This window comes from Lutra lutra, chromosome 18 (assembly GCF_902655055.1).
Source record: "Lutra lutra chromosome 18, mLutLut1.2, whole genome shotgun sequence".
Taxonomy (NCBI): domain Eukaryota; kingdom Metazoa; phylum Chordata; class Mammalia; order Carnivora; family Mustelidae; genus Lutra; species Lutra lutra.
The window spans coordinates 30,235,276-30,257,836 of NC_062295.1; the positions used below are offsets into that span (position 1 = coordinate 30,235,276).

Consider the following 22,561-nt stretch of genomic DNA (forward strand, 5'->3'; position numbering starts at 1 on the left):
AAATAAATAAATAAAATCTTAAAAAAAAAAAAGGAAAAGAAAAATCCCCATCACAGACACCTGAAACTAACATAGAACACTGTCATGTTAATTATACTTCAATTTTAAAAATGCACAAGATAAAAACTGTGGATATCGTAGATTCCCAACCTTTTAAACTACAGAGGAGAAAAAAACTGGTAACGGTGGGGGGCTTTGGGTGGAGGGAATCCTTGCGATTTTTCTCTTCCCTTTTCTGCATCTTTCCAAGATCAACGATCAAGGTACATGTTACTTAACTCACAAAAGGGGGTTTAACCCAACCCAACCCCCCCCCCACCTTCTGTTAAGAGGATTGTTCAGATGTTGTGTTTCTGTTCAAAACACACACAAAAAAATGATTGTTTGGATGTAGTCGCGGGCTGGGGCTGGGAGTGACATCACCATGGAGATATCAGGAGAGGCCGTCCCTCTCAAGGCCACACCCTTCCTTGCAAACAGTTGGACTTTGCCTGCCCTCCGGGATCAGATGGGATCAGATCAGATCAGAGGATCGAGGATCCGATCGCGGCACCTCCCCCTGCCCCCGGGGCTGATAACACCCCACAGCGTAAGGAGTCCCAGCGCTGAAGGAAGGTCTCTGCTGCTGGTTCCCTCCGTGGAGAGTTCTCAAGGTCCTGGGAGCTTTGTCCGCATGGCTCCCCAATTTCCTAAGGACAGATGGCAAACTGAGGCCGGCCAAGTGAACTGAAGGCTGGCATTGCCGAGTGCTTGTTAGAGGGCAAGTTTCAAGCTAACGGACCGTATATGGGTTGCAGAGATAAATGAAGACAGACCCCTTAGATGAGAAGAAGCCAAGGGAGTTTATCCAGAGCCGGCGGGCTCTGGAGGGAGGGGGTCAGCCACATCGCTTGTGTTTCGCAGACTCCAAGCTAGCCAGGGAGCGGGGGAGCCTCCGAGTGGGCAAAGGGAAGGGCTAGGTAGGTCTGGATGGGAGGCTGTTGGCACAGGGAAGCTGGAGGCAGGATTACTAAAATCAGGGTATAGATAGCCTCTGTGATGGGCCAGGGACCATACTCAGTTATTTTCGTGTCGGTCCTGAGTTGGGAGTAAAGGCAAAAATTTGGGAGGCGGGCAGTTACCGATGGAGTCCTGGCCGCCTGGGGCCGATCGCCATGGGGGTCATCATTTGTTCTCCTGTCCTCCTGGAGGACAGGCTGCAGACAGTGGGTCCCTTCTTTTTTTTTTCTTTTTTTTTTTTTTTTAAGATTTTATTTATTTGTCAGAGAGAGAAGGAACACAAGCAGGGGGAGTGGGAGAGGGAGCCCATGTGGGGCTTGATCTCCGGACCCTGGGATCATGACCTGAGCCAAAGGCAGACGCTTAACCGACTGAACCACCCAGGCACCCCCCAACTCCGTTCTTTTTTATATGTGGTCTGGCCCTGTGTTTCAGAGAGGAGGAAACCGATCACAGAGAGGTTAAGGGACATGCCCAAGGTCGCAGCTCCTGTGGACAAGGTGCTGGGTGGAGGGGGAGCAGGGAGAAGCCCTCTTGAACTCTAATCTGAACTCTGCTGCCTTCGGGCTTTGTGACCCACCCTGTCCCTCCCTGGCCAGAGCCACGCTGAGAGGAGCCATGTGTGCAATGTGCCAGGTCCCACGTGCACCTTTTGAGCGCCTTCTGTGTGCAGTGTGTGTTCTTTACTGCGGTTCTAAGCAACTGAGAGTCTATAAACTCACAGGATCCTCAGGCAGCCCCGGGAGCTGGGTCTGCTTCTGGCCCCGGTTACTGGTGAGGGTGTGACACTCGTTCACAGAGCAGGTAGGGGATGGGGAACCCAGCCTCCCCGCCAAGCCCCGGGGCCCGAGTCAGTTGTGCTAGTGCCTCCACTTCCCACCCCTCAGACCACATAGAGACTGTGAGGGGGCAGCTGGGGCTCCTGTCTAAGGGCTTTGCTGCCGGGATGGTTCTTGCCAAAGTGGAGATGCCCCTCTCTGGGACGAGGCCTTAGGTCCTCATGCCTGCCCTCCCTTCCTGGCGTTAATTCCTCCTTGAGTCCAGACCTGGGCCAAGTACCTGGTCTCCTCGTGCCAAGAGAAGTCTCTAGAAGGTGCTAGCGGAGGTCCCACTGCTCCCCACCCCGCCAGTCCCTTGGTTTCCAACCTTCGCAGCTGCTAGTCTTCATTCCTGTCTCTCTGTCCCCAAGTTTGCACATCTGTGCCTTGCATCACTGGGCCCGGAGTGGAGACACGCCCCGGGGAGCGTGTTTATCCTGTGTGTCCGCAAGCCTCTCGCCCTGGGAGGCCGCCAGCATCTTTCTCCCTGGGACACTGCCCACTGGCCTTTGCTTCCCCGGGGCTGCCCACGCCCTCCCGGGTGCCCTGGGGACATCTCTGGGTCCTTGGAGTCCTTCAGAGAAGGCACACCCATCACCCCTCACCCCAGTCTCTGCCGTGGAGACCGGCAGAAAGTTTCCTCCTCTGTTACTTTACCAGGAAAAGTCACTGGAAAAACACGGCGCCCGCACCGTTTCCTAGAAGAAGGGGTGTTTTGGCACCAGGAATAGGTGAGGGCGTCCTTTGGAATCAAGGACGGCCCTTTAAGTCAAGCCCATCCAGCTTTCTGGAAAGTTCTTGTGTTGCTCACTTCGCCACGGATGGAGAACACTTGGCCGAAGTTGGCAGCTGTTGCTGGAACAGTTGGGACCAGCGTCCTTCGGAGGCTCGCTCTGGCTTGGAGACCCAGGGCGGTGACCTTCTCAGTCCCCCCGCCCCCGCCGGGTCCTGGTGTCCTAAGCGGCGTTGGTTTCCTAACTGAGTGACACTGCCCAGTTTGGCTTTTCTTAGACCAGCTCGCACATCCGTCCCGTCCTTCTACTCCCCACTGCCTTCTGGGGCCCTCGGAGCCTTGGATATCATTATGCCCCCAGAGCCTTTGAGCCAGATGTTTGGGGAGAAGCGAGGAGGTCATTTGTCCAACTCCTGTCGCTTTTCCGCAGCAAGGATAAAGTGCCATGAGGCCAAGAGGCATCAGGAGAGCCCCCAGACCTCCTAAAAACAGTGGCCTCTTTCTCTACAGCTTACCCTGTGGCCTCATCTTTCATAAACCAGCCCTGCATCCCACAGATGTGGTCCACGTGTGCGTAATAAAAAGCAAGAGCTCATATTCAAACTGCTGTTGTCCCAGCCACAAAACCCCTTTTACTACTTTAACGCCTCCAGCCCCCTCTCTGCCCGGTGTGTGGCTACGGGATTGCTTGGCGGGTGCACACACAGGCGTCTACCGTATAAAGCAAGAGGGGCTCTGGTGGAGGTAGGGGCAGGGTGGTTTGGGGCACATCCATGGAGGCTTCCTGGAGGAGGTGACAGCCCGATGTGTCTTAAAGGGTTAGTGCGTGGCAGGCAGAGCGGGCCAGCCGGACCGGCACGTTGGGAGGAATCTAGAGCACAGGCAGCAGGAACACACAGAACCACGGCTTACTTAGATGAGGGCAGAGGGGTGGCTGGGCCTGCCCTCACAGGGCAGAGCTGCAGAGTGAATTTCTTCTTTTCCTTTCTTTTCTTTTTTAAGATTCTATTCATTGATTCGATGGGGGTAGAGAAGCGAGAGCCAGGGGGAGGGGCAGAGGGAGAAGCAGGCTCCCCACTGAGCAGGGATCCTGAAGCTGGGCTCGATCCCAGGACCGTGGGATCATGACTGAGCTGAACCGACTCTTAACCCACTGAGCTTAACCCACGGAGCCACCCAGGTGCCCTGAGGTGGGCTTTTAACTCAGGCGACAGGGAGCCCTGCAGCATTCTAAGCAGGGGAGGGACCTGAAGTTTAGACCTGAAGCCTGGCTCCCTAGGCCATGTGGGACCAGCACAGTGACAGGTGGGCAGGCAGGAGAAGAGGGCTTTTAAGTACAAGGGGGTGGGGCTGTGGTGGGGTGGACAGAGAGGCGTGGCCGCTCAGCTTCCCAGGGCCTCAACCCCTGGCCGGGACTGGACTGAGAAATCACATCATCAAGGACAGGGAATCCCCCCCACTTTGGGCTCCCCCGTACCCCGGCTCCTCCCGGCCAAAGGAGGTTCCCCAGCCCCCCATGCCTCTGAGCAGAAGGTTCTGCTCCCCGCAGATGGCACGCAGGGTGGGCCCCTGCTGCCCACCTAAGAAAGCTCCCAGGGGCCTGGGCATCATGAGCCCCGCATGGCAGGGCAGGGACAAGGCCATGCATGTTTTTCTGAGCCTGCTGCCCAGGCCAGCTGTGACCATCCTGGGCCCAAGGAAATGTGGTACCCCAAACAAGGATGCTTCGGTGGGGGGGTCCCGACCAGAGTGATCGGGGTGGAGAGCTCCTGACCCGGTATCCCCAAGACACCCTTCACTTTGAGACGCAGCCCTGGGGCAGGGTGTGTGGTGGAGGACGAAGGCACAGGCCTGGGAGATCTGCAGGACCCGAGGGACCCTGTCCTGCCGGCAGCCCAGCAGCAGTGTGACCCTGAATGAGAGACGCAAGGCCCAGCCTCAGTCTCCTGATCTGCAAAATGGGAACGACCCTGGACAGACTGACTCGGACCGAAGCCGTGACCGCTTCGCTGGGGAGCTGGAGACACCCCGGGCCTGGGTGCCCGGGGCTGACTCCGCACCACGGCGCTAAGTAAGGGGGCACAGGGGCCAGGAGGGGCGTCGTCACCGCTGTCCTTTCATGTCATGGGGCGAGAAGGGGCAGGAGCAGAGATGGGCTGAAGCGGTCAGCACCGACCGAGGATGTGGCAAAGGAGAGGGGAAGGGGCCAGAACCAGCGTTCTTGTCTCTGGCAGGAGCGAGTGTGTCTGTGAATGTCATCAGCAAGCGGCTTCCTCTCCTCCCCCAGCCTGGAGAGCTGGAAGCTTCTGTAACTCCCTTGGGGCTCCATGCGAGACAGGAAACTGCCCCTGACTCAGTTTCCCCGGCACTGCGTCCCCTTCTCCTCATTCAGTCAAGCTCCGTGGAGTCTCAGGGCTGGTGCCCTGAGTAGCCGAGGGGGCTTTAGCCCAGGGCGGGGCTTGGTGGGCGGGGAGATGCTGACTCGGAGCCTGGGACCCACAGCTCCCCTGCACCCTCTGCCCCTCTGCCCCTCACCTCTCCCCTCAGGCCAACCAATACTGAACTGAAATTTCCAGAGGCCCCGGAGCAAGTCAGAGGGGCTGCCACAGATCTGGAGGGGATTATCTACCAGGCCCCCAACATGTTGAATCATGAGGCACCTGCCTGACCACCCCCAGCCTGCAACCAGCTTTCGGGGCCACTGGGGTCGGGGCCACTGGGGTCGGGGCCACTGGGGTCTCTGCCTGAGGCCCAGAGAAGAGGGCCGGGTGGCCTCTCCCCACTATGGTGCCTGACGGCTCCCTGTCAGGAAGGGACGTTCAGGCTGGAATCTGATTTGCCCTCTGGCCTTTGCACCCTGGGGATGGGGTCAGCCCATAGACCCCGGTCTTCTCCCTGGAACCTCCTGGAAACATTTGAGACAAGTCACAGTGGAGCTTCTAGATCAGGGTGGGGGGCTCCCTCCTTCAGCCTGGGGATGAGGTGGGGGTCTTTGGATCAGGGCAGGTGTGCAGGTAGAATCCTGGGCTCTACCCCTCACCTTCCTGTGTGATTTGGGGCAGGTTTCTCGCTTCACCATCGTTGTCCTTGGTTCCTAAGATGGGGGGAAGTGTAAGGGGGGTAAAATGTTTTCAGGGTTTTTTTTTAAAGATTTTATTTATTTAATTATTTATTAAGATCTTATTTATTTATTTGACAGAGAAAGAGAGATCACAAGTAGGCAGAGAGGCAGGCAGAGAGAGAGGAGGAAGCAGGCTCCCCGCCGAGCAGAGAGCCCGATGCGGGGCTCGATCCCAGGACTCTGAGATCATGACCTGAGCCGAAGGCAGAGGCTTTAACCCACTGAGCCACCCAGGCACCCCAAGATTTTATTTATTTGACAGAGATCACAAGTAGGCAAAGAGGCAGGCAGAGAGAGAGGGAGAAGCAGGCTTCCTGCTGAGCAGAGAGCCCGATGCAGGGCTCCATCCCAGGACCCTGAGATCACAACCTGAGTCGAAGCAGAAGCCTAACCCACTTAGCCACCCAGGCGCCCCTGGACACAAGTTTTTAATAGGACCACGGTCACGTTCATCATAATTTTCTTCACGGTTTAAATCAGAGATGTTCGGTTTACCTTTTAGCAATGTGGCTCTTTGTTTAAAAGAACACAGGTATATACTCCGTTACAGAACGTTTCTTAAAGAAAACTAATTGCCATGGAGATTAATGTTACATATATATATTTGAACGTTACATATTTTTAAAACTGAACAAAATAAACGCATAATGTTCAGTGTTTAATCAAATCTTGGGGTGCCTGGCTCCCTCCGTCGGATGAGCGTGCGTGTGACTCTGGATCTTGGGGTCACAAGTTCAAGCCCCACGTTGGGTGTAGAGATTACCTAAATAAACAAAACTTCAAATAAATGAATGAATGAATGAATGAATGATGAACGAATGAACCTTTGTTGCAACAGTAACGAATCCCAGACAGATAAAGACAGGTAAAGAGAAATCAATGAGGACCACAGACTCTGCCCACAGTCACCCGGTGCTCTTTCTGGCAAATCTGGCAGCTACCCAGTGTCAGGCCAGGCTCCAGGAACCCCTCATCATGGGCCGCATTTCTTTTTTTAAATAAAATTAAGTTGGGGCGCCTGGGTGGCTCAGTGGGTTAAGCCTCTGCCTTAGGCTCGGGTCATGATCCCAGGGTCCTGGGATCGAGCCCCGCATCAGGCTCTCTGCTCAGCGGGGAGCCTGCTTCTCCCTCTCTCTCTCTGTCTGCCTGTCTGCCTACTTGTGATCTCTGTCTATCAAATAAGTAAATAAAATCTTTAAAGCAATAAATAAATAAATAAAATTAAGTTAATTTGCTTTACAAGATAATTTTTTTGCTCTGCAAAGTAATTTCAGAATATTAATAAATAACAAGCTCTGCTTACACATTTAATTTATACATTTTTTTAAAGAGAGACGGAATTAAAGTGGGGGTAGGAGAGGGAGAAGAAGCAGGCTTCCCGCCGAGCGGCAAGCCCGATGCAGGGCTCCATCCCAGGACCCTGGGATCATGACCCGAGCCGAAGGCAGACGTTTAACGACTGAGCCACCCAGGCACCTCTAGTATATACATTTTTTTAAAGAAATCTCTATGCCCAAGGTGGGGCTTGAACTCACGACCCCAAGGTCCAGAGTAGCGTGTTCTACCAGCTGAGCCAGCCAGGTGCCCCTAGATTTATTTTTAATTCATGCTTCCAGGAAAAATAAATTTGGAAAGCTCGTTACTTGCTTTTAAAGGACAAATGTATAAATAACACAAAATCACACTCTTCGGCAATGCTCTACACCTTGGAATATTTTGACCCGATTTCCTTATTTTATGAAATTGAGGACTAGAGTTCATCTTCGGAGGGTCTTGAGAGGCTAGAAACCAAGATGGAGAGTCACCTGGGGGCACCGGTCTGGCTCAGTCCTGAGACTCTGGATGTCCAGGTCGTGACTTCGAGCCCCACACGGGGTGTAGAGATTACTAAAAATATATATAAATAAATAAACTTAAAAAAAAAAAAGAGTTGCCAAGAAGTAAGGGGGAGGTTAGTAAAAGGGAAGCCCCCCGCCTGGACGGGCTCCTCGGACGTGGGCCGCATGTCGGGGCATGGCTGGCTGTGGAATTGACCTTAGCCTTGCTTGACGGGAGAAGCGAGCTCAGCCTAAACCGTCCTGCCACCCGGTCACACTCCAGTTGTCTGTTAAAATGTGGGTTCGGGAGGCGAACCAGATAGAGGCCCCAGACAGCTGAGAACCCCCACTCCTGCTCCCCCACTTTTGCCTCAGGCTAGGGGATGAGATCACACCTCAGACCCAAGTCCCAGGGTGTCTGGGATCCTGGGTGGGGGGGGGGTCTTTCCTAAAGATAAAGGTCAGTAGGGTGAGGTCCTGTAGCCTCTGGGGCTCAGCCTCTGTAGAATCCCGGTGCTGCTACCGTCTTTGCAACCTTGCACAACGACTTGCACGGCTCCGTGCCTCAATTTCCTTCTCTGGGGGAGCAAAATGAGATAGCATTTTCTCTGGAGTTCACAGGGCACCCGGCAAGCTGTGAGTGCTCTGTAAGACAGCGCTCTCTGAGTCGGGGTTCACCAGGGGTGTGCACCAGAGGCCAGGAACCCAGGGGCAGGGCTCCCTGAGACGGAACATTCCAGTGCACCGGAAACGCTTACCAGCCCCAGCCAGGCAGGCTGTCCAAACGCCCCCACGGTGATTCACTCACTCCCAGGCCTGATGTCAGCCCCCACCTAGAGCCCTGGTCCTCATTGGCACCTTGGCTGGGTCCTTAGCTCCTGCGCTCCCTGGCCCGCCTCCAGCCCCCAACTTCCAGCCGCTGGGACAGCAGGTGGGCCCAGGGCTGTGGGTAGCCTTGGGCTCCCCTCCTCCCTCCCCTGAGCCCCTGCCGGAGCAAACTGCCAGGCCCCTGGCAGGACTGATTCTAGTAGATTCCCAGATGGTCCATTTAAGCCTGGAATTCTCGACTTCCTGTTTGGTTTTAGGTCAGCAGTTCCTAAACCAGAACTTTCTTTCCCATAAAAAGTATTTCTTCAGGTTACTGACACTGTTACGCCACTGTGAAAACCAGGGGAATGTGGGACATTTTTTAAAAATTAGGATCAAAATGAAAATGAAGGTCTGCTCAGGGAAGAAGTAGAATTTTAGAGCTCTGGTCTGGCCTGGTGAGCCGGGTTCAAATCCCCCACCTGCCCCCAGCACTTGCTGGCTGCCTGGTTTTGGACACGTGGTTCACGGCTTTGATGCGCTGCTCTCGAGTATCAAACATAGGAATAAGTATTTCTTCGCTAATGTGTAGAGATGAAATAAAATATCACAGGAAATGGCTTCTTTTTAAAAAAAAATATTTTATTTATTTATTTGACAGAGAGAGAGAGTGACAGCAAGAGAGAGAACATACAGGCGCCTGGGTGGCTCAGTGGGTTAACCCTCTGCCTTCGGCTCAGGTCATGATCTCAGAGTCCTGGGATCGAGCCCCGCATCGGGCTCTCTGCTCGGTGGGGAGCCTGCTTCCTCCACACTCTCTGCCTGCCTTTCTGCCTACTTGTGATCTCTGTCTGTCAAATAAATAAATAAAATCTTAAAAAAAGAGAGAGAGAGAGAACACAAGCCAGGGGAGTGGGAAAAGCAGACTGCCTGCTGAGCAGGGAGCCGGATTCGGAACTCGATCCCAGGACCGCAGGACCCCAGGATCATGACCTGAACCGAAGGCATACCTTAACGACCGAGCCACCCAGAAACCCCTAGAAGTGGCTTCTAGCACACATCCAGCAGAGAAGAAACACTCAGTGTCCAAAGAAACGGAATTCCTCCCTGACCCAGGGCCACTCAGCTAATCCCCACTGAGAATCGGTCAGGGGTTCTCTGCCACCTGCTCCAACTTTCTCTCCCATCGAGGTTGAACAGAGCGGTCAGAAGAGAGAATAAGACCAAGGGAGAAGCAAACGTTCAGGGGAAAATAATTGGTGGAGAAATTGTTTGAAGAGAAGGTGTCAGAAGGACTAAGGGAAAAAAAAGTCTCGGAGTTTCCAAGAAGCAGCGCCAGGCATCTACCTGAATCCTCTAATGATAATTAAGAAAGAAATTTGGAAGGAGTGTGATTGGACAAAGGGTGTGAAATGTTCAACCCACCTCTAGGGTCTCCATTACTCCTGATGGAAGTTTCTTGGGGTCCTTGAAAAAAATCTGTAATGCATTTTGTTAAGTGCAAGAAGCCAGTCTGAAAAGGCCACATGCCACTTGATTCTAACTGTGTGACATCCTGGAAAAGGCAAGACCGTGGAGAACATACAAAGATTAGTGGTTGCTGTGGCTGTGTAGGGAGGAGGAGGTGGGAGGGATACCCAGGAGAGCAGGGGATTTTTAGGGAGGGGAAACTACTCTGTATGATACTGAAATGGGGGGTTATGCGACATTATGCATGTCTCAAGACCCATAAAAGTGAACGTAAAGGGGGAACCTTAATGCAAACAATGGATCTCAGTCAATACCAATGTACTGATACTGGTTCATTAATGGTAATAAAGGGGAGCACCTGGGTGGCTCAGTCCGTTAAGCTTCTGAATCTTTTATTTGTTAAAGATTTTATTTATTTATTTATTTGTCAGAGAGAGAGAGAGAGAGAGAGAGCACAAGCAGGCAGAGAGGCAGGCAGAAGCAGAGAGAGAAGCAGGCTCCCGGCTGAGCAAGGAGCCTGATATAGGACTCGATCCCAGGGCCCTGAGATCATGACCTGAGCCAAAGGCAGCGGCTTAACCCACTGAGCCACTCAGACGTCCCTAAACCAAAGCATTTCTTTAAAAAAAAAAAAAAAAAAATTGTAATAGACGTTCCATATTCACCTGAGATGTTACTAATGGGGGAAACTGTGTGCCAGGAGAGGGGGTCTGTGGGACTTGTACTAACCCTGTACTATCTGCGTAATTTTCTGAAAATCCAAAACCATTCTGTAAAATGTTGTCTATGAATTCCAATATTTTCCAGTATTGGAAATACTGGAAATAATTCCAGTATTGGACCTGGCGACAGGGAACCCTGACAGCTTATCACTGATTAGCCCAAGTGGTCCCAGACAAGCCCCTTGCCCCTCTGAGCCCGTTTCCTCTTCCTTAAAAGGAAGCTCAGTTAGTTAAGCATCTGCCTTCTGCTCAGGTCAGGATCCCAGGGTCCTGGGATGAAGCCCCTGGTTGGGCTCCCTACTGGGGAGGGGGGTGTCTCCCTTTCCCTCTGCCCCTCCTGCTCACGTTTTCTCTCTCACTCTAATTAATAAATAAAATTTTTAAAAAGATTAAAGGAGCGCATTGGGCCAGAATATCTCTAAAGTCAGCCTCTGCCAATGACAACCTTGGACTTGAACGACATTTCGGAAGGATAGGAGAGTGACAGTCTGGGTGTCTCAGGAAACAGTCTCATGAGGCAAGTTCAGAGGATGTGCACCGCCCCTGGTTCAGTTCCTAGAACCCCCGGAAGGTCTAGAAAATGCCCAATCTCCCGCCTGGGTCACCTTGATGGGCCAATTCAAACTTCCTCCAAATACCACGCGGGAGGCGACAGCAACCGAAGCACTAAACTGCCTCTGGTCCCTACCAGCAGGCGGGGGTTTCTTCCCTCCTTGGCTCGGCCTAGAAACTCATATTTTATTCATGAAAATTGGAGGCCCTGGGAGGCCTCGGCATAAACAGGATGTAAATATTTGCGGGCGGTGGGGGAGAGGTGGTATTGGAGCAGGGGCTGCCCTGAGCGGGGACCTCGGAGCGCCGCGCAGCGGGGACCCGCCCACCTCTAGCTCCTCGGTCGGTCGGGCATGGGGGGCACGTGCAGGCTGCACCCCGGCTTGGAGGCCCAGATTGGGACTCCAGTACCCTCCAAGCAAGACGGGGTGTGGCCTAACCTTCTGGTGTCCCCCCCTAGCCCAAGCCATCCCCCTGATCAACAGCCTTCCTTCATCCCGCCTTTCTCAGTTGGGGACTCGGACAGGCTTTCTGGCACTTGTAGGGGTGCCTAGCCCCTGCTCCAGCCCCTCAACCTGCTCTCCCTGCACCTGGACACCCTTTGTCTCAGCTCTGCGGAGCTCTGCCCGTCCCCAAGGTTGTACCTTTGCTTCACTCGCTGCTGCTCCTGCGATGAACTTAGATCTTTGAGCTTTGACTTGTCTTGGAGACCCCCTCCCCATGTTCACGTGGACTACACCCTTTTCTGGAACCTGGGGCCAGCAGCACCCCTGGGGCTCTCCCAGGAGAATAACTCCCGCTCCCTTCTCAGGGCCTGGCCTGGGCATCCCTTCCTCCAAGAAACTGTTCCTGATGTTTGTCCTCAACGTCTGGGCTCAGAGCCGGTCTGGTCTTCCCATGGCATGTGCCCTGGGGAGCAGAAGCCCCTGACTTTGGTCCCGTTCACGAAATACTTGTTGAATAAATGAACGGGGGCGTGGATGGGGGGACGGAATCAAGGCATGGCCGGATTGCCACCTGGGTCTCTGGGCATCTGTCTCTTGCTCCTGTCACACACACACCCCCCGCCCCACCCCACAGCCTGTGTACTACCTCCCCACACCAAGGACGCTCCCTGGGGCAGAATAAGCCATAGTTCTGGTGGAATCTTTGAGGTTATCGAGGATTTCCAAAGTTATACCCTGCACCCCATCACCTTTGGTGTGGGGCAAATATTTCAATCTGGGAGCCGCACCTTCTCGGAACTGATGCCCTTGGGGCTTCCAGAAGAATGCGGTGTGCAAGCGGGCAAGCTCAGACAAGGCTTCCCTTCCAGATGCCTTCTTCAGATAGGGACACACCCATGCTTGGCTATCTCTGGGATTCAGGGAAAAAAAAAATACACCCCCAAGTTGGACGCAAGAGAAGCACCCCATTTGCAGTGGAGGTGGTGCAGAGATGGTAGGCGTGACCTCACCCAGAGAAGAATGTCCAGGGGGCACTGGTACAAAAAGAACCGTCAAACCACCTAGGTGAGGTTTTTGGGTTTTTTTCCCGCCCCCAAAGATTTTATTTATTTATTTATTTGACAGTGAGCACAAGCAGGCAGAGAGGCAGGCAGAGGCAGAGAGAGAATCAGGCTCCCCACTGAGCAAGGAGCCCAACGCGGGGCGATCCCAGGACCCCGAGATCATGACCCCAGCGGAAGGCAGCAGCTTAACCCACTGAGCCACCCAGGCGCCCCTAGGTGAGGTTTTTAAAAATGCAGCCAGTCAACCCCTAATTGATTCTGGGTGGACATGTAGATTTTCTCTGTTGTAGGGCTTCTTAGCTTAAAGTGGGCTCCCGGATCTAGCTGTCCAAATGCTCCATGACACAGAGAACCCGAGAGGAAGCAAAAGAAAGAAAAAGTCCCACAGAGCAGCCTAAAGGGCCTGGGCCAGCACAGTTCTGCCGGGAGAGTCCCCACACCCCACTCACACTGCGGTCCCTGCGTTTATCCCTCTATTGGGGTATTAGGGCAGAGGTTCGTTCCTGCTGCGTGTCTAGGCCCCCAGACCTACGACATCGAAACCTTTATGGTGCCTCCCCTCCCCCAGCCTCAGCATCTGTGTCCCACGCTCTGGGTGATTCTATGCAGTCAGGCTGGAGAACCCCTGACCGCTGCTTCCTGAGACCACATTTGTGTCCTGCTCCCAGCTGAAGCCGAACCACCCCTGACGCAGCAAGACTTCAGATAGGATGGTTTACTCCAGGGGCGCCTGGCTGGCTCAGTCAGTGGAACTGCGACTCTTGATCTCAGGGTTGTGAGTTCGAGCCCCACGTTGGGTATAGAGATGTCTTTTTTTTTTTTTTTTTTTTTAAGATTTTACTTATTTATTTGACAGAGAGACAGATCACAAGTAGGCAGAGAGGCAGGCAGGGTGCAGGGGGAAGCAGGCTCCCAACTGAGAAGAAAGCCCGGATGCGGCGCTCTATCCCAGGACCCTGAGATCAGGATCTGAGCCGAAGGCAGAGGCTCAACCCACTGAGCCACCCAGGCACCTCTGGGCATAGAGATGTCTTAAAAATAAAATCTGAGGGGCATCTGGATGGCTCAGTGGGTTGAGCATCTGACTGATTTCAGCCTGGGTCATGTCCTCGGGGTCCTGAGATGGGACCCCCGGGCTGGGCTCTGAGCCGGGTGTGGAGCCTGCCTAAGACTGTTTCCCTCCTTCTCCCTCTGTCCCTCCCCTTGCTCGCATGAGAAATAAATAAATCTTAAAAAAATAAATAAATAAAGCGTTGCTAGCAACTGACAAACCGTTCTCCCAAAGAGCTTTACAGTTTGCCTGGAACAGAAAAACAGACAAACAGATAAGTCACGGAAAAGAAATAGAAAAAGTCAATGCATTTATTAAAAGGTGCTTATCAAGAAGGTGAAAATTATGAAGCCAATATAACATATTGGCTTAACATGATCTATGTTAACTAACTGGAACTCAAAATGCTGGGGCGCCTGGGTGGCTTCGTGGGTTAGGCCTCTGCCTTCCACTCAGGTCATGATCTCAGGGTCCTGGGATTGAGCCCCGCATCGGGCTCTCTGCTCTGTGGGGAGCCTGCTTTTCCCTCTCTCTCTCTCTCTCTCTCTCTGCCTGCCTCTCTGCCTACTGGTGATCTCCCTCTGTCAAATAAATAAATAAAATCTTTTAAAAAAATAAATAAAACTTAGAAAGTGAACATTAAAGCAGTAATGACATATACATGTCATTACACATACACACCATGTATGTTACAGCTAATGTGAGCACATGTGTGTAGATTTGCACACCACATCAACACCCAGGCAGAAACATGCACTCCTGGGGAGCCTGGCCAGCTCTGTCGATGGAGCACGCAATTCTTGGTCTTGGGGTTGTGAGTTCTAGCCCCACAATGAGCGCAGAGATGACTTAAAAACAATAAAAAATCTTTTTTTTTTTTGAAGATTTTATTTATTTATTTGCGGGGGGAGTGAGAGAGAGAGCACAAGCGGAGGGGAACAGGAGAGGGAGAAGCAGGCTCCCCACTGAGCAGGGAGCTCGACAAGGGGCTCAGTTCTGGGACCCTGGGATCATGACCTGAACCAAAGGCAGATGCTTAACTGACTGAGCCACGCAGGTGAACCAAAAATAATAAAAAATCTTGAAAAACAGAAATCAGCACTCCTATCTCGCACCAGCCTCTGCCAGAGGGGTAAGTGGACAGAAGTGGAATGAGCTGGGTGCTCTGGTCCCCCCTTGTCCTTCAGCAGATGACGCAGCCACAGGAAGGCCAGGGCAGACATGCCGACGAGGACAGGAAGAAGGGCCAGCCCGGATGACTGGACAACCGGAACAGAATTGGAGTAAGGAACCCAAACAGCCTAGTGGTCCAGGCTCCGCAGTGTGCGCCAACAGCTTGGCAGTGCTGCTCGTACCCCTGGGATCAGGCCCACACAGCAGCACGCAGATCCCATGGTCCCCGGGGCGCTAGGAAAAATTCTGTGCCCTTCCTTTTCCCCAAGAAGGCAAGGAAGTGTGTGGAAGCAGTTTTCGAAGTTTATCCATTATGAACATTTAACAAAATAGCTAAAAGGACAAACTTTGCATATAGAAGGCATTTAAACAGAACAGGTACTTCCCAAGAAGGACACATTTGCTCAGGCATGATGGATTTAAGCTTGGGCTGGGGTTCCTTTGAAGACCTAGCTCGCAGGGCATCTCCCTGTGGGGCCTGGCACTCCGTCAGGTCTCCAGATGTCGCCTGTCACTTGGGGGACACCTGTACACCTGCCAGGATTCTCGAGCCATGAAGCTCCTGTCAGACTCACTTTGTGCCACCTGTTGTGGTCAGAATAGTGCTCCCAGAACAGTGCTCCCAGGGGGCTGGTCCCTTGTGAACCTTTTCACGCGGGAGTCGCGTCCCGGCTCCAGAGTGAGGACGGTCATTGTCAAAGGGGCTTCCCTCTCTGGGACGCCTGTGGAGAGAGGCCAGGCGGAGGTTACCCAGTGACCTCGTTAACCAGAATGACAGCAGCAAGCCACACACTGAGAGACACATGCCAGACTTGGGGAGAGACTCCAGGAGAGGCGGAGACAGGCCCAGAGGGAGGGTCCTTCTGGCAGGTGTGCCTCCTCTATGGACAGAGTAATGACCTTAACCAAGGCCCCAGGAAGCTCCTGGGGAGGCCAAGAAGTCCTCGGAGGGGCAGAGATGACAGCAGCTGCTCAGACGCAGTGGGGAGCACAGCTCTGGGTCAGGCCACCAGGCTGGATCCGGGCTCCACCTCCCACTCCCCAAAAGACCTGGGCTGCCAGGTGCCTCAGTTTCTATGTCTGTAATAGGGATGACAACAGCCTCCCAGAGGGCTGTATGCGGTCCGGGTAAAGCCCTTTACCCAGGCCAACTGCTAGATACTATTACTGAACCTCAGAAGGGCCTGGAGATGGTCACCAGCCCCACATTCACTCCGGGGACAGCAGGCAGAGAGGCAGCTGTCCAAGGTGGGGAGCTGGGATGCTTGAGCGGCCATCTGTGGCCCAGCCACATATCTCAGTGGCCCGGGGTTTTCTCATGTGCAATAATAATAGTACTTGACCACTGAGTGGCACTTTACTTTTTATTCTTTTTTTTTTTTTTTTAAAGATTTTATTTATTTATTTGACAGACAGAGATCACAAGTAGACAGAGAGGCAGGCAGAGAGAGAGAGAGGGAAGCAGGCTCCCTGCCGAGCAGAGAGCCCGATGCGGGACTCGATCCCAGGATCCTGAGATCATGACCTGAGCTGAAGGCAGCGGCTTAACCCACTGAGCCACCCAGGCGCCCTTTATTCTTCTTTTAAAGATTTTTTATTTATTTGAGAGAGAAAGAGCACGAGTAGGAAGAGGGGCAGAGGGAGAGGGACATGCAGGCCTCCCCACTGAGCGTGGAGCCCGATGGACACAGGGCTGGATCCCAGGACCCGAGATCATGACATGAGCTGAAGGCAGACACTTAACCGACTGAGCCACCCAAGCGCCCCGCAATTTGACATTTTGAATTAGAATCATAAAGTTCCCTTGATAGATACTAGTATGTCAAGTTCTCTTAAGCATTTCAAATCCTTAAAAGACCAAATATGTAATGATTATACCTGAGTGCTACGGAAAAATATTAATGTAAAATTTTGACTGACTTCATCATGTCTGTAATTCTGAAACTCCCCGGGATTATTCATTTATTCCAAAAATATTTCTCAATGACACCTGAAACTAAAAGAACATTGTGCGTCAACTGTACTCAAAAAAAAAAAAAGGAAAGAACCCTTATTCTTATTGCCAAAAATTATCTATCTACCTATCATCTCCGTCTGCTGAATGCTGCCATTATTCAAGGCGCTGCCACAGCAGTGGCTAATATGGAGAAAAATCCTTGCCATCATGAAACATACTCTAACGGAGGACACAAGACACAATACATACTTAATACATATTTATCAGCTAGAGTTACATGTTATAGAAGAAAAGGGAAAGCAGGGTAGGAAAAGGGACAGGTGGAAGGAAGGGAACAGGGAAGCCTCAACGAATAGGTAACACGGAGAAGAGACCAGAATGAGGTAAGAGAGCCAGCCACGTGCACATCTGAGGGAAGAGCATTCTAGGCCAAGGAAATAGCAAGTGCAAAGGTCCTGAGGTAGGGATGTGCTAGGCCCTTCTCACTGAGTACAAGGAAGCCTTTGTGCCTGGAACAGTGTATGAGGGCAAGGGTGGTAGAAAGGGAGGTCAGGGAGATGGCCCTGTGGAGGCAAAATGTACGAGGCCCTGTAGGGTTTGGGTTTTTCCCTCTACCTTGACACTGAATATTCTGTGAGGATCTGCCTGGAGACCTACTCCATAAGGTCATTCTAATGACCCTAATTAAACTGAAGAGTCTCTTGCTTGGAACCTCGTAATTCTTTTTCTATTTCTACCAGTCTGTTAAGTGTCTGCGTCTTGATTTCCGCTCAGGTCATGATCTCAGCGTTGTGCAATCAAGCCTGGGTGGTGGAACCTGCTTAAGATTCTCCCTCTCCCTCTGCCCTTTCCCACCCCCACCTGCTTGTATGAGCTCTTAAAAAAAAAAAAAAGTACAAAAGCATGTAAAACAGGCTCAGGGCTCAGACCACCCAGGGTAGATCCAAGAGATCCCCCTACTCACCAAGAGATCTTGGGGACAAAGCTTGACCTCTCTGCCTTGGGTTCCTCTTCTGTAAAGTGGGGATAGGAGAGAGAAAAGGAAAGAATAGGTTAGAGAACTTTAGCGATATCCATAATGGTTTTTTCTTTTTCTTTTTTTAGATTTTATTTGTTCATTTGACAGAGAGAGACACAGCGAGAGAGGGAACACAGGCAGGGGGGGTGCGAAAGGGAGAAGCCGGCTTCCTGTCCAGCAGGGAAGCCTGATGTGGGGCTCAATCCCAGGACCCTGGGATCATGACCTGAGCCGAAGGCAGACGCCTAACAACTGAGCCACCCAGGCGCCCCTATAATGTTTCTTTTTAAAAAAAAGATGCAAAAAATTTTTTAAAATATTTTATTTATTTGACACAGAGATCACAAATAGGCAGAGAGGCAGGCAGAGGAGAAAGCAGGCTCCCTGACGAGCAGAGAGCCGTTGCGGGGCTTGATCCCAGAACCCTGAGATCATGACCTGAGCCGAAGGCAGAGGCTTCAACCCACTGAGCCACCTAGGCGCCCCAAGATGCAAAATTTTAACATCTGTCTTGGTGGATGGGTATATGAATGTTGATATTATTTTTGGTATGTTTCACATGTTTTGGGTTAAGCCTCCACCTTCAGCTCAGGTCATGATCTCAGGGTCCTGGGATCGAGCCCCTTCTCCCTCTGCCCCTCCCCCTCCTTGCACTCTCTTTCTCTCTCTCTAATAAATAAATCTTTACAAACAAAAACAAAGACTGGGCCTTGCTGCTTTTACCTAACTTCTCCTGTCCTGCACAGTCTGGCCCCGGCACACCCCCTTCCTCTGCAGCCCTGATTCGCGCTCACCCTGGATCCTCTCGTCATGTCCTTCAGGCCTTGCCAGGCCACAGGGATGCCGTGGTGACCAGGAGGGAGGGAGCTCCTGTTCTCAAAGAGCTGTCATTCTGGGGGGCGGAAACGAATAGTAAATAAGGCAATAAATCCAGATAATCGTAAGGACAATACAGAAATAAACGGGTTCTTGGGAGAGAGAGAGCAATGGAAGACAGGGAGGGCATTGGGGGCAATTCCAGGCAAATTCCAACAACCTTCCAGACAAAGCCAACAGGCACTCAGCTCTCAGATGCAGGGTTCAGATCTCGGGTCAAACGCCCCCTCCCCAGCAAAGCCCTTTCTGACCTCTCAGGTGGCGTGGTACCCCACCGATGCTCTCCTTCCAAGCATTCAGTGCCCTTTCCAACACTCAACCGTGATTATAATTAAATCGACATAGGACTGGCTGGTTGGTGCCTGTTTCCCTCCCTACAATTTAAGCTCCTTGGGGGTGGAAGCTTGCCCTGTCCACACATCCCGTGCCCATCGTGGTGGCTGGAGGCACTCAGTCAATATTTGTTAAAGATGGGAACCCAGAGTCGGGCTGAATGATTCCAAATTCCGCAAACATCAACAGAGCAACTCCCGAGGACAAATGTCACCCAAATAACAATCCTTACGGTGTAGATATGTTTTAGGATATATGCTTTTTTACTACATAATGAGCCTTTTTTTTTTTAAGATTCTATCTACTCATTTGACAGACAGAGAGCACAAGTAGGCAGAGAGGCAGGCAGAGAGAGAGAGGAAGCAGGCTCCCCGCTAAGCAGAGAGCCTGATGCGGGGCTCAATCCCAGGACCCTGAGATCATGACCTGAGCCAAAGGCAGAGGCTCAACCCACTGAGCCATCCAGGCGCCCCAAGCCTTTTTTTTTTTTTAAGATTTTATTTATTTATTTGATAGAGAAGGAGAGATCACAAGTAGACAGAGCAGCAGGCAGAGAGAGGGGAAAGCAGACTCCCCACCAAACAGGGAGCCCGATGCGGGGCTCGATCTCAGGACCCTGGGATCGTGATCTGAGCCAAAGGCAGAGGCTTAACCCACTGAGCCACCCAGGAGCCCCCACATCTAACAATTTGATGGGAATGCTCTGGCTTTTGGTAAAAGTTTTTTTTTGTTGTTTGGTTGGTTGTTTTTTTAGAGAGAGAGAAAGCAGGGAGGGGGCAGAGGGACAGAATCTCAAGCAGATTCCACGGCCAAATGGAGCCCGACATAGAGCTCAATCTCATGGTCGTGAGATCATGACCTGAGCTGAAATCAAGAGTCAGAGGCTTAACCGAGTTAGCTACCCAGGCACCCCAAGGACTTTTTTTTTTTTTTTAAAGATTTATTTATTTGACAGAAAGAAAGAGAAAGAGAACAAGCAGGGGGAGTAGCAGGCAGTGGGAGAGGGAGACACAGACTTCCCGCTGAGCAGGGAGCTCAATGCAGGTCTCAATCCCAGGACCCCGGAATCAGGATTTGAGCCAAAGGTAGATGCTTAACCCACTGAGCCACCCAGGAGTCCCAAGGATTTTGTTTTCTGTTTTCTCTGCTTTCCATGTCCTTCCTCTTTTGTATAACTAATTACCCTCGTGCGGTAAGAGTCAGGGGGCTTTGCCTAAGTGCAGATTCAATTTCCTGGGATTTTGCCGATTTATTAGGAGAGAAGAGGAGGAATTCATTTTGGCTTGTCCTTGACCTTTCCTTTGGTTTGTTCCTTGACCTGTGGTTTCCCCCAACACACCTGGGACCCCCAACATGGCTGCTGAGTGGCTCTTTAGCAATGGACAGAGTTTTTAAGCTCTGAGCTCTGTCTGGGACCAAGTTCAACAAGGCACAGACCCCTCAATATAAAAAAGCCTTGTTACAAACAACAACAACAACAAAACCCTATCACGCAGTTCTGCCCTAAAGGTCACCTCCTTCTCTGATTCTCCTCGCATTCCAAGTGCAACAGTGAATGCAGAGTCCTGGGCGCCCCCACAAGCTTCCTGTAGAGTGGGATTTTGCAAAAAGAACCATGAAAGGGTTAAGAATTACACACTGTTTTCTCTACTTACTGAAAATATTTTGTTTTTAAGCTGTGTATGTGGTGGAAGGGGGTGTATGACTAGAAGGAAAATATTAGTATTACCACATGGAAAACACCCCAAGGGAAAACCACGAGAAAGACGTTTCAAAGACAGTTTATGTTTCGAGAAGATTTATATCTTCTCCTCCAAAGAAGTAAAGGTTCTGTGAACAGGGATTTTCGAAACGTGCAAGACGGCTCCCTTAGTTCAAAGGAGAATGGAAGAAGGAGAGTCAACTTCAAGAGTTTTTTTTCCCCCCAAAATCATATAAAAGGGGGAAAGAAAAACACGGAGCAACTTCCCCACCTAGAGACTTTAGGAATCACCACCAGGAGAACAAACTGCTTCAGAATCTGAGTCATTTGTGGTCCCTGCCCAACTGGCATCACGTGTTCCCGTCCATCTCACAGGACACAATTGCAAATTGTGCTCATGGCTTGGAACTCGCTAGTCTGGCTGCGGAACTGGAATGAAATGAGCCATTAGCAGACACGAACTCCGCGTCTGCTGTGGTCGAGGGGAGGAACGAGGAATCAGGCGGCAGGCACCTCATTCTCAAGGAGCTGACCCCTCAGGTTGGGAAGATGACACACAGACTTGACACACTTCACACGAAAATGAGTATAAGAGCAATAATGTCTTCCCCAAGAGATATCCGTAATTGGGGAAAGGAAATTGAAAGGTCAGGATAAAAAAACTGAACAGAATCACTTGGGATATAGCCTTTGGAGCCCATGTTTACTTGAATGACTAATCAATCACCCGGAAGACAAGGTCTTCGACTGGTAATATATAGAGACTTTAACTGGTGATGGAAGGAAAACAGCCAATGGGGTTCTGATCTGTGGTCTGGGGAAAGCAACCCAGTTCCTCACAGCTGATCCAAACTGTTCTGGAAACGGGGATCCCCACTGTTCAGGAAAGACACTCCAATGAGAAGATCTACAATGCGCCAGGCCTTGTGCTAAGCATTAGGGATAGAGGCTAACGGGTCCCAATTCTTACCTCCCATTTGGACATGAAATAATAGTATATATTATATTAATATAATAATAATAATAATAATAATAATAAAACCCAGTTTTTATCCCGAAATTATGATGCGATACGGTTAAGTGCACTACAACGGAATTTTATAGGAACTGCTTTGGCAGCCTGGTGGGGAACAGATCCCGGCTAACCCACTTCTCCTAAATGACGCTAGACACACAACTCAATCACTCTCAAGCCTGTTCCTGCGGATACACCTGAGTACCCACCCCAGGTCTAACGCACAGTGACAGTCATTGTTCATCACTTTTATTTATTGTTAATCATTACTATGACACCTGGGCTATGTGAGCGAAGATCAGTCCAGCAGGGAGGCCAGGAGCCCCAAACAAGGCTCGAAGCACTCGTCAGGACGGAGTATCCCGGTAGGACACCGAGTCCCACTTACAGAGGGGCAGTTGCCTCCTCCGCCAGCCCCGAGCGCTTCCCACTCCCCGGCATCGTGAGACCTCCTTGACCGCAAGCCCCGAGTCCCAGGGCGCAGGAGCCCACCCCGTGGCAGCCGGCGTCTCCACCCGCGATCCGGCAGCTGGACGCCGTCAGGTCCCACAGGTCACCGCCCAGACCGCAGTCCCCGCCCGAGTCCGCCGTCCGCCCCGCACCTGGGCGGCTGTGGGATGCTCCCACCCGCCTCTCCCCCCGCCCAGGGATGCCGGGACGCCCAGAGGGCCTCCCGCACAAATCACACAGAGACGAAAACCGCCGAACGTCCCTTCCTGGAGCGACCTGCCTTCTCGGAGGTCGATGCGGCAGGGTCTCGCCTTCGTCTCGCGGCCGGGCTGGGCGCCAGGACTTCCGTAGAAACCCGCGTCTCTCAGCCCCGGCCACGCCGGTGCACTTTGCGCAGGCGCGGAAGGGGGGAGGGTTGGCCCACCGCTTCCGCGTCC

General features: G+C 52.0%; 1 long non-coding RNA gene across 4 annotated transcripts; it reads right to left on the bottom strand.

Annotated features, from left to right (window-relative positions):
* Positions 1-15,064: 15,064 nt before the first annotated feature.
* LOC125090850 (uncharacterized) lies at positions 15,065-22,508 on the bottom strand. 4 transcript variants are annotated; one of them, XR_007124498.1, is made up of 6 exons: positions 22,401-22,508; positions 20,931-21,088; positions 20,472-20,543; positions 18,543-18,640; positions 17,695-17,743; positions 15,065-15,495 (listed from the first exon to the last, which is right to left on the bottom strand). It is a non-coding gene; the product is annotated as an uncharacterized LOC125090850 (long non-coding RNA). The 4 variants fall into 4 exon arrangements; XR_007124496.1 differs by lacking the exon at positions 22,401-22,508 and having other exon boundaries at positions 20,931-22,394; XR_007124497.1 differs by lacking the exon at positions 22,401-22,508 and having other exon boundaries at positions 18,472-18,640; positions 20,931-22,394.
* Positions 22,509-22,561: the final 53 nt, after the last annotated feature.